This window comes from Mirounga angustirostris, unplaced genomic scaffold, assembly GCF_029215605.1.
Source record: "Mirounga angustirostris isolate CCGP_5_RB_7025 unplaced genomic scaffold, mMirAng1.0.hap1 SCAF_1, whole genome shotgun sequence".
Lineage (NCBI taxonomy): Eukaryota > Metazoa > Chordata > Mammalia > Carnivora > Phocidae > Mirounga > Mirounga angustirostris.
This window is the reverse complement of record NW_026991709.1, coordinates 19,233,868-19,245,664: the sequence shown is the minus strand read 5'-3', so window position 1 is coordinate 19,245,664 and position 11,797 is coordinate 19,233,868.

The window sequence follows — 11,797 nt, the reverse complement described above, 5'->3', positions numbered from 1 at the left end:
AGGCATTTAGATTTACATTATTCTCTTTAAAATTAATTTATTTATTCATTTTTATTGAACTTTTTAAAATTTTTTGTTTCAGTTATGTTTGATTTTTTTAAATTTTTCATTTCTGCATTATTATAAAATTATTTTTTTATCAGTTCCATTTGTTTGCCATTTGTCTCTCATATATTGTTATTTTTCCTTTTTTGAATTAATAACTTGCTTTTAATTCTATAATAGTTAAGGTGATCTTCTGTGTCAGGAATTTAATATTTTGGTGATGACTAGCAAATGTTACTCTGCTACTTCTACACCCCTAGGTCTTTATTTCAATTAGTATAATTTGCTCATTAAATTAACACATCTATTATGGTGCCAGCATTCACCTAACAGACAGAAAAATGTCTCATGTGGGTCAATTGGAACCATTTGGTTATATTAACACTGTAGCCTTTTATAAGAGGGTCTTAGTAGATACTGTTATTAATAGAGATAGGACATAAATTGAAATGAGGTTTTTATGCATTACATGCTCTGAGTAGATTTTCAATTGACAAATCTGTGTAGAAGGCAGCTGAGCTTTCAAAATATACCTTATTCATGTATCCATAGAGCCATTTGTCAATTTTCACAGAATTATGGACCGTGCTCGTTTACCTGGTTCAGTGTATAATAAGCCATAACAGCAAGCTTGTGGCAACTTCAGAAATACTACCAGATATTATTTTACTTGAATATATGAAATGTTCTCTACACCTTTTGGGTCAAAGACATCTCTGAATCAAAGACCTCTATTCTGCCTTTCAGGAACATTCTAATTCCATATGATTCAGCAACCCTAAGGCAACTTGACCCACTTCTGCACTGAAAAACACAGTATGCCCTTCACTAGTTAGCTCAATGGCCAAGCTTTAAAAACACAAATAAAACTAATCCATGGTGATTAATTACCACCTGTACTCTAGCTCTGCCCTTACTTTCTTCCTAGATGTGTGGCCTTGAGCAAGTCACATGCCCTCTTATCCCTTGTTTTTTCAACTTTAAAACCTACCCTGACTCACTTAGACATTAAGAATTTTTAACATACTAATACAATAAGCATCTCATAAGGGCATTATGCAAATAGAAGATTTCACTTGTGTTGTGAATAATTTGCATTTTTAGTTAATAGCTATTTCAAGCTCTTATTATGGTTTGTCAGTCAACCTATAGTCTTCCCTCCTAGATGTTACCCCCAGTTGATTAGCTTTCCCTGGGACACTACTCTGCTCATATCATTCACCAATGCAAAGCTTTAAATGATGTTCCATGACCTAACAAGTGGGTTAAAAATTCCTCAATCTAACAATCCACATTTCTACAATATAGCCCCATTCACATGTATTTTGGGGCCGACAAGCATGTTAATGCAATGGGTAGGGATAATCATTAGTGCTAAGTGCGAAGGGACTTGAGAAGATTCTTGTCACAACTGGTCATTTTCTTAATAAATATTTCTCTGTTTTGAAGGCTTTTGCTTACCTTGTTCTGGCTGCATTCATGGTGAGTAGGACCTGGAAAGATGTCCAGAGAATCTGATTAAAGATGATCACAGAGCAGAAAACCAAGCAACATCTATGTGAGCATTCCTTATTCCTACCACACATAGTATATTTCATAGTATAAATACTCTTGTAAAGCTTATTAAGCTAAGGAAATTGGGGTTGCACTTTGTATTTGGCAATGAAGGTGAGCTAACCTAATGACCAATGAGAAGAGAAAAGGTGAGCACCAGGATCTCCTGAGGTCATAGGCTAGGGAGACACCCCATGACTCAGAGAGGTAGACAATGTCTCATGATGATGTACTCAGGAGAGTGTCCTGAACTCTAACTTGGAGGCAAAACCTAGGGGAAAGATCCCATACTCCATCAGCTCGGAACTCCTCAGTTCCAAATGGGAGAGTCTACCTGGACTAAGAGATACCTATATTACCTGCAGCACAGGGAGGAAGCAATCACAAAGTAAACAGGTGATAATCAGCAGTAGCATTTTCATCATCTGGTTCTCCTCCTGATGGATATTTAGTACAAGTTGTCCATTCATGCAGATACAGAACCTCATCAGCCATCAACCTTGCCCCTCCTAGAAATAAAAAATTTCCTTATTCATATATACTCTCCACAAAACTTACTAAAGACCTGCTATGTGTCAAACACTTACTAGGCACTGAAGATGCAGTCATAAGCAAGACATGTTCTTGAAAAGAAGACATATTCCACCCCTCCATACAAATGAAATCCAGCAGTAATTATACATTTATAATAGACTATTTGTCAAAAAAAAAACCCAGACTTTCATAGCAATAAGCAAAGTGACTAAGTCACATTACATTTTACACTTGATTCTTGACTAATATTATAAAATGTCAGAGCTAAAAATAACTGTACATGGGTGAAATGTAGAAGACAACCAGGGAGAATTTAAAAAGAAAGGAGCAGGAACTGGGGTATTTCCATGAAACCATCAGATAAAAGTGGTCACATAGTTTATAATTTCATTTATATAACACTCTTGAAATGACAAAAACATAGAGATGGAAAACAAATTAGTGGTTCTCAGGGGGTTAGAGATGGGGTAGGAGATGACAACTACTATAAAGGAATAGCATAAAGGAGATCTTTGTGGTGATGGAATAGTCTGCGTCTTCATCACGATGGTTTTTACACGAATTTATATATGTGATAAAATGGCATGTGCCATATACACATACTGTAACAATGTCAAACTCCTGGTTTGCTATCGTACTATGGGTACATAAGATGTAACCATTAGGGAAATGGGATGAAGAATACATGGAACCTCTCTATACTATCTTTTCAACTTCCAGTAAATTTATAATTACTTCAAAATTAAAAGCTAAAAAAAAAAAAGAGCAAGCACTAGGGACTTTCCATGAAACATCAGTTAAGATTTTTGTACAGAAGCCAAATCTAGTTTCAATTGTTACCAGAGGTGGCTCTTAGAGTTTTGGACACATGAGCAGCATGTCTCTAGCTCTTCAGCACTGACCAGGGAGTGCAGTTGCACCCACAAAGGATCTCCCAGTCAACCAGTTAGTGTTATATCCTTGTGATCTGATAATATGAGTGCAAGACTAGTGTTTAGAAGAACAAACAAAAAGCATTAAAAAAAAAAAGGGGGTAAAGCCAGCCACCTAACATCTACCTAAAGATTGTATTGCTTCTAATTTGTACCATGTAGTCTCTGGTTATTACCTTAGGTAAAATGAGAAATAACTCAATTAAAAATTCAAAAACTTTTCCTCAGAAATTGTTAAAAGTGGTATCATTAGAGGCACAGAAAATCAACACAAGGAGTTTAAGATATGCAGCAATGTTTCATGCTGATGGAATAAAGCACCTCTTGAGTCTTTCTCATCATCAGTGTCTATGGTTGTATTATTTTTGTTGAGGTAAAATTATCTACATAATGTCATTACCTATGTCTCCCATGTATAAGGATAATAGAAAGTGCTTCCATACTTTGCAAATGTATTATGTTCTGAAAGAATATTAGCATTTTATTTCACATAAGTTCCTAATGAGAACAGTTCTAAAACTAAAATAATTACTCAAAATGACTCTCTATTCATAATTGCAACAAATTTTATAAAATTATAGATTTGGAGGAGAGATGTCTATCTATTGTACTTTGCTTTGTGAAGATACTAGGCATTCTAATTCACTTTAAATATCACAGAATTTATGTATACATGTCACGTATAGCTATGATTTAAAAACCAGAAGGGCACGATGACAAAATACATCATTGAATAAAATGTCTAGTCCATTCCAAAATGCCTGCACCTGCAATATTTCAACGTAAGATAATCATATAACTGATTCTATCCTGTAGTTTGCTAACGCAATTCTGGTGTTTTGTAGAGCCATTTTCATAAGCCATGGCTCTTCAAACCCAAATTCTAACAGCCTCCACAAGTGAAAATTCAAAACTAGAGTAAGGAAAGAAATTCAGTGTGGCTAGGTCCTGATTATTGGGGGGATATGGGTGTGAAGAACCAGTGAAAGAGGAATGGAGAGCTTCATTTTGGCTGCAAGGACCAAGCCACATTCTCCAACATGCTTACAAAACACCTTGTATTCTGAGGTTAAAAAAATTAATACAATGCCTGTCATGTCATTCTGATCTCTATTGCTCTAGGAGGCTAGAATCACAGGAAAGGGGAAGTGTAAGTCAATTACTAGGATTACTATTCCCTAAACCCCACACCATTCTCCTCAAGTGCAGCAAGTGTACACAAAACTTGACATTATCTTTAAGAATCATTTGAAACGTAATAAAATAGAAGTATATTCAGGAAACATTTCAAGTTATGTCTTATTGTATTTAAATCCTCTAAAAATTAGTAATTCCTATATATAGCATAGGCAGAAGCTCTTCATTAACTAGAACATTTTATTGGAACACCCTGTACATAAAAAGAAAATCCTTTTTAAATAAAGGCTAGATTGATGAACATCATTAGGTGACATGTTTTTTAAAATGTCCCATTAATCAGTAAATGGATAAATAAAATGTGGCATGCCATACAATAGATTTCTTCAGGGCAATTTTAAAAAAATGAAAGATCTATATTAACACGATGTAGTCAAAAATACATGTGGAAAAAGCATATTTCTGAATATATTAAAATATGCTATAATTTATGCTATAATTTATGAAAAATTTTAGATAATACAAAAATAATATTTGATATTGCTTATGAATACTTCACTTGTGTAAAACAATGAAAAACAGACTGCAAGAACATACATTAGATTTATAATAAAGATGTCCTTTAGGGAAGAGGAAAAAAGAATAAATTAGGAATGCGGGGTTTAAGGACACTTCAGATGTTACATTTTTTTTTAATAGTTCAAAACATGTAGCAAATTTATTTTAAAAAACTGAAAATTAAGATGCAATTCATGTCCATCAAATAAGTAAAAATTATCTTTTAACAAGCTTCTTTGTCTCAAGTACTCTTGCATTCCATCTTACACTTTTATAGAAAAAAGTGTTTTGTAAACTATACAGACAAATAAGGGATAAATCTATTCTAGGTCCTCTTAGTGGGCATTTTTCATGAGCACAAAATTACTAATCTGACAAAACATGAAGTATAAAAAGGACCTTCTTACTATGGTTATTTCTACCGTTCTTTTCTTGCTCTTAAATAGTAATTAACAGGGCGCCTGGGTGGCTCAGTTGGTTAAGCGACTGCCTTCGGCTCAGGTCATGATCCCGGAGTCCTGGGATCGAGTCCCACATCGGGCTCCCGGCTCGACGGGGAGCCTGTTTCTCCCTCTGACCCTATCCCCTCTCATGCTGTTTCTCTCTCACTCTCTCTCAAATAAATAAATAAAATCTTAAAAAAAAAAAAGAGTTCATTAAAATTGTCTGGACCACTTGGAAACCCTGCCACTAAACCTCTATAAGTCAGGGTGAATACGTAATCCAGTAAAACAAAAACCAGTGAACCTGCCCCTTCCCATCTCTAGGGAAGATCTATGTTGAACCTGAGAATGTGGTACAACGCATTGCCCCACTTAGCAGGTACTATGATTGGAGGTCACTCCACTCCCAAAATAAGAGCTCCAGACAAATCTCAGCACAGTGCTTCACTACCAGATCTTCTCCCCCACAAGCCGACTTACAAAGTCCACAGTTGCCCTCGTGAGAGAGCTGCTCACTTGGAAACAACTCACTTGATTTTTATATGTAGTACCGTCCTCATAGGGATCTGGTATGTGTCCCCTCTCAAAGGCTGTCTTCCATTGTATAGTTAACCCTGAGTGCAGACTCAACAGTGAGTGCCCAACTTCCGTTGTCCAGTAAGCAATCTCTTCATAATATGCCCTGTCTGTCTCAACTACACAATTGTGGAATACTACAACATTCTAGATCAATTTTCAAATCTTGAACGGAAACGTATTCCATACAATTCACATGTCATATACATTTTATTGTATTCTTATCCTCTGAAAAGTAGTTAAGTTTTAAAACATGTAGCAGAATCCTCTCTCGGGCGCCTGGGTGGCTCAGATGGTTAAGCGTCTGCCTTCAGCTCAGGTCATGATCTCAGGGTCCTGGGATCGAGTCCCGCATCGGGCTCTCTGCTCCTTGGGAGCCTGCTTCTCCCTCTGCCTCTCTCTCTCTCTGTCTCTCATGAATAAATAAATAAAAATCTTAAAAAAAAAAAAAAAAAGAATCCTCTCTCAAATTAATTAGCAAAACATTGAATATATTTTACAAAACACTGCACACGTTTATGACATCTGAATAGCAACTGACTAGTAAGGAAAAGCTAGGGTAGAACCCACTCAGCAGGACAATTTCCAACATTCCCTAAATGCCCTGTTTGTTGCTCTGTCTACACTGAACCCAGCCCTGAGAATAACCCCAATTCTGTGGTGTGACTCTAATGTTTCCACTTCCTACCATGTGTCTTGTAGCTTTAGAGAAAGATGCTCTAGATATATATCTTCTGATATAAGAATGCACTTTTAATCTCTGGTTGAATGTTAAAATAAGATTGAGAGTGACATCTACTCATATTCATCATTTTTATAAAATGCACTATGCATATTAAAATATACTACTCTCCTTTGTTATGCTAATGGCATTTGGTTGCCCTCAGTGCAAGGGACAAAGTGCTCTGTAACCACAAGTTTGCTTGGCTACATGACCCTCTTCTTTACATAGGAAATATTTAGACCACATGACTCAGTTAGATTCCCACAGTCTGTTTCCCAAGAGGCATGACAGAGGAGGGTAGAGCAAGGAAGGAATACCACCCAGACAGCACACACACACACCCAGTTTTAGGGCCTTGGTAATAGGTAGGTGAGGTGTGCTTTGAAAGGTACACAAAACCTCCCAGTTCGACATTTGCCTGTGCCCAGTGCCACGAAGGCCATTCTTGTGGCTCCTAAGTCCTCTTATGAAGCAGGCAGCATCCCCCCCCAAAAAAAATTGCTCTAGGTTCTAAATCCTTAATTGACACTGGGGCAGACACAGAGATGCACCACTCAGATCCCCCATCAAGAAAGAACTCACTGCCCAACTGTGGCGAGTGTGGTTGACTCTCCAGCAGCCAGCTACTTCACAATCTGACTCAGCATTTGAGACCAGGACACACTCTTCTCAGATGGTGGTAGCCACAGTCATGCTTTACTTATGACACTCCCAGCCAACGACCAAGCGAGGCAACATGACAAAAGACCTCATCAGTCCCACCAAATGCAGGACTCCTCTAAGGGGCAATCTTTATTCTGGGCCCCCCACCAGACAGGCAGAGATTTGTCATGTCTGCTAAATCCTCTTTCCCTCTCTTTGTTTCACAAACATTTTTCCCAATAAACCTTTTGTGCTCCACACCCTATCTCAGCTTCTGCTTCCTGGGGACCCAACCTCAACAGACACTGATGTCAGATATGATTTATGACAACGACCTAAAGCTGAGAAAAGACCATGCAGGTGGTCTCATAAAACTTTTGATGGAGACAGGGGGAAAAGGACAGGGCTTTGTGTTACTGTCATGGCCAGGAACAGAAGGAGAATGCAAACTAGAATTTACTGAGTGCCCACTTTGTGCCAGGAACTTTACAAATGTTATTATCCAGTCTTTGTGACCACTTTTCAAAATAGATGTTGCTATCCATATTTTATGCCATCCCAATCAAAATTCCAATGATATTTTTCAAAGTGCTGTAACAAACAATCCTAAAATTTGTATGGAATCAGAAAAGACCCTGAATCACCAAGAAATGTTGAAAAAGAAAAACAAAGCTGGGGGCATCATGTTGCCCGATTTCAAGCTATATTACAAAGCAGTGATCACCAAGACAGCATGGTACTGGCACAAAAACAGACACACAGACCAATGGAATAAAATACTCATTTTAAATGAGTGCTTAAATCTCATAGAATAAAAGATGTTTTGCCTTGCCAGAATAATGGATATAGTTTTATGATTCGGTGTTTAGCAAATGTAAATTACCTCCTCAAGACTCACCGCAATGTTTCAGAGAGGAATCCAAACAATTTTTATTAGGGAATGTCAATATGCAACCAGAATATAAAATTAAGGAACTTACAATAAAGCAGTCTTTGATGCAATCATTTATTTCAGCAGTAGATAGATTCTGTTAGCAGAGTCATTTTGGCACTCGCTTCCAGGTAGAGCATGATTAATCATGAATCCTGCAAGATGCTAATTTATCATTAACTGAGTAAACAAATATTTTTACATCTTTAATTCCAATACCTAAATGAACCAGATAAAAATTATATTATTTACTTGGTGGTGAGAGACTTACTCTTCTGTAGAACTAAAGGCCTATATTGACCAGAAAAGAATCCAGGTATCACATCAGGATCATAGCACAGGACACTGAGGGCAGGAAGGGGAGATCAGAGCCCAGACTGAGGTTGTAGTAGGAAATGTGCCAGAGTTCCTAGGGTCCATGGAGGCCAACTCTGAACTCGGAGTCAGACTTGGGTGAACTAGGAGTCATCCTGGAATGTGGGCTTTGATGTGATGCAATTTCATGTGATGCGGTGTAGGCAGAAGGGCCTGGCTCAGTGGTGGGGCCGGAAGGGATGGCCTGGAAGTTACAAGCTGAGTCAGACTCTGACAGCATCAGCAGTTTTGCCACCATCCACTGTGGATGGGGTCTTGATAGAGGATCATCTCGGACAGTGGTTCTCAAACTTGAGCAGGTGTCAGGATGAACCAGTGTGCTAGTTAAAAATCGTGCATCACTACATCAAAAACGAATGATGTAATGTATGATGACTAAGATAACATAATAAAATAAAATTTTAAATTAATTAATTAATTAATTAATTAAATGAAGCATCCCTGGCGCAACCCCAGAAATTCTGATTCAATAATGCAGGGATGGAACATACAAATCTGCATTTTTAAAACTTGCCAGGTGATTCGAATATAGGTTTCTGATGAGAAACCATAGCTTAGGTGGCAATTGTGAAATAAATAAGATCAGTAAATTATCTTCTACCTGGCAGAATGAACCATGATATTTGAATGTAGTAAAATATAGCTCAATAGCACAAACAGGAAGACAGAATTTTATCACCCTCTTCCACTCCAGCTGCACTATAGGTAAGTGTAAATGCTCGATTGCATTGCCTCCAATTTTCGGAGGCCATTAAGAAATTGCTAAAAACACTTTACTTTTTTTTTTTTTAAAGATTTTATTTATTTCTTTGAGAAAGAGAGATCACAAGCAGGGAGGAGGGGTAGAGGGAGAAGCAGACTCCCCACTGAGCAGGGAGCCTGATGCGGTACTCGATCCCAGGACACCAGGATCATGACCGGAGCTGAAGGCAGACACTTAACCAACTGAGCCACCCAGGCACCCCAACACTTTACATTTTTTAAATTCAAGAACCTTCAACTCACTTTAACATACCAATTGAGTGCATAACAAGTATTATAGTAAAAGAAGGGGCACTGGATACGAAAGGAAAAAACTGGATTAGAATCTCAGTTCTGTTTCCAGCTAAATTGATCATATTGATATGTTACTAACAGCTCAGCATCTCAATTTCCTTTACTAAAAACTTGGAATAATAATAATGCCTGTTGAGAATGGTTGTTTTGAGAATTAAATGAGGAGCATATTTAAGCTCTGAGTCTGGAATCTGGTACATAGAAGAAACTGTAATTTTTTTTAGATGAATGGGTGAATGAACAAACAAACATTTGGGTAGATGAGAAGTTCTTTTGAAATTATATGAATGCTGGAAATGTTGACAGATATGATCTGTTTGCTTTCAAGTTATTGACAAACGTAAGGGATTCTTTATTTTTAATTACCAGTTCATTTCTTTTTTCCAGTGTGTTTTTACCCACCAGGAACACAAGTGTCATCATCCTTTATTTTTATCCTGTTTTGCTTTGATTTCCTACATAGCCTTGGTATAAATCATTCAAAATACCACTTACACCATAGACCAGCAGAGCCTGGCAGTGTTTGGATTCAGTACTGCTGAACCAGACGGGAAAACTAATTCACTCATTTGGCTTTCATTTTGTATACCCTTCCCATCTTCTTCAGTACTTTTATTAATTTCTAGAGCATGGTCTGTGAGTAGTTCCACAGAAGTTCACAATTACGTGGGGCTGTCTTCCATGTTAACTCTTTAAATGGCTTCATTTATGGGCACAGCTGTCTCATCTTGATTTCACTGGGAGTGAGGCAGAACTGGCATTTCCCTTCTCACAGCTCATTTATTTTCAGACATGTATTGCAGCATACATTAAGTTCAATTTCTGTGGAGTTGTTATTGAGGTGTAGAACCACGCACAGTTGGATGGCATCATGCCCTCCAAAGGGGACAAAGAATAAGGCAGAGAAAAGGACAGACATAAGAAGAGGTAAATTTTCCAATCTGTGACATCCATTTCATGCTGTGGACATCCCCAAGCTTTTCCCAGGAAGAGAAGAAGGTCTGGGACTTGGAGGTAGACGGCACTTTTTTATTTATAAATAACTTCATACACATCACTTGATATTGTATACTATAACATAGCTATTGTTAGTGTAGAATCCTTATTTTAAAGATGAGGAAGTAGAAGCACAACAGGGTTATGTCAGTTACCCAAAGTCACACAGTTGGCCAACTCAAAGCAGGGACTGGATATCACTTTTTTTGTCTTAGTCCATCTGAGCTGCTATAACACAACACCATGACTTGGGTGGCTTATTAACAACAGAAACTTGTTTCTCTCATTTCTGAAGGCTGAGCACCAAGATCAAGGCAACTACATGGTTAGTTTCTGGTGAGGGTTCTCTTCCTGATTGTGAAGGTTGGTGCCTTCTCACTGCATCCTCACATGGGGAAAGAGACAAACCAGCTCTCCAGGACTCTTTTATGAGAGTGTTAAGCTCATCCCTGAGGACTCCATTCTCATGACCTAAGCATCTCCCAGAGGCCCACCTCCTAATTCCATCATACTGGGCATCAGGATTTCAACATAAGCATTTAGGAGGTGACAGAAACATTCAGACCATAGCATTTTCTAATTCCAAATCCCTGATTCCTTCCAAAATGGCAATATTTCTCCACATTCAGATGTGACACTAGTGTTAGAAGAGTCCTTAAAAGGAGAGAAAGAGAGACACATCCAAGACAAATTCAGCTTTCCAGAGTCAACTTCCCTCATCATATTCAGCTCAGAGGCACTCCATGGGTGTGAACTTATTAACTTATTGCCAATCACTAACCACAGGAGATTCCCTTTTTCAGATGATCACCATTGCCTCCTGGCTTTAGTTTACCACAGACGTCGGATAGCTGCCAAGGCAAACAGTGCTGTAGGGTCATGGGCTGATCTGGACAGGCTTTAGTCCTGTTTGGTTGAATTGCCTTGGACCTATGTTCTGAACTTGATTGGGCTGAACAGTCATTTTCACAGAGGAGTTGTTGCACACAATTGAGATTTTACTTAGTACATAATGGCATTTGTTCTAAATAATTTTAAATAATCTCTAGTTCAAAGGATTCTACAGATAGAGCCCTCCTTCCTAAAACAAACAAACCACAAAACTAAAACATTCATTTTTATCTTATAGTTCATGTAAACTTAGTCACTTTTGTGACTAACTCAGGAACAGGTTCAGGTGAAGAATTATGTGCTCTGCATTCTCAGGTAAATCTTAGAGGATCTTGTTTACCTTGTGTTATTATGGTCTAGCAAAGTCCTTATATAAATGAACTACAGACTTCTCTGCCCTCAG